Consider the following 858-nt stretch of genomic DNA (forward strand, 5'->3'; position numbering starts at 1 on the left):
TATCTTACACAGTTATCTCTATGGTAATATTGAAAGAAATAAACCTAAGGTCCTCCAGGATCAAGATAGTATCCTAAGTGAGAATGTGTAAGCACTTTCTTCTACCAATTCCTCCAGTTATTTCCTGCTGAAATAACTCAACTAGTAGAAAAGGCAAAATTATATCTCATAGTGAGTAACCATAAAAAATTGAACACTGACCTATGAAGTATCTGACAGATTTCATCTCAGCTCTCAGGATGAATGAACCAGGCAACTCTATGTGAATGTTTGCAAAGAACGAGATCACAGAATGGAAAGGCTACAAAGCCCGAAGAGCAGCACCAGTGTGAACACTTCTTTTTAAATGTCAGACCGGTAATGTACCGACACTGGAACAAGGTCTGAGAGAGGCATATCTCACACTTGAGTGTGAAAACCCAATCATCACATTCATAAACCACAAAAACATCCAGCATGACCTTTTTGGAGATGAAGTTTCACTCTTGCGCCCAGGCTGCAGTGCAATGGCGTGATCTCGCCTCACTGCGATCTCCGCCTCCGGGGTCCAAGTGATTCTCCTGCCTCAGCCTCCCAAGTGGTTGGAATTACAGACATGCACCAGCACGCCCAGCTAATTTTTGTATTATTAGTGGAGACAGCGTTTTGCCATGTTGGCTAGGCTGGGCTTGAAGTCCTGACCTCAGGTGATCCACCCTTCTTGGCCTCCCAAGGTGCTGGGGTTAGAGGCGTGAGCCACCAGGCCCACCCCAGTGTGAACATTTAAAGCAAATGGATTCCGGTCATTGAACAAAGATACCATGGGGAGGAGAAAAGAAGAGTTAAAAGAGAGAAAAAACGACTTCAATAATAACCACA

The 858-nt window shown here is 44.2% G+C and overlaps 1 non-coding gene across 1 annotated transcript; it reads right to left on the minus strand.

The window, feature by feature from the left end:
* Nucleotides 1–347: 347 nt before the first annotated feature.
* On the minus strand, nucleotides 348–451 carry LOC114671642 (small nucleolar RNA U13). Its single transcript, XR_003721674.1, has one exon. It is a non-coding gene; the product is annotated as a small nucleolar RNA U13 (small nucleolar RNA).
* Nucleotides 452–858: the final 407 nt, after the last annotated feature.

The sequence above is a fragment of the Macaca mulatta genome, chromosome 12, assembly GCF_049350105.2.
Source record: "Macaca mulatta isolate MMU2019108-1 chromosome 12, T2T-MMU8v2.0, whole genome shotgun sequence".
Taxonomy (NCBI): Eukaryota; Metazoa; Chordata; class Mammalia; order Primates; family Cercopithecidae; genus Macaca; species Macaca mulatta.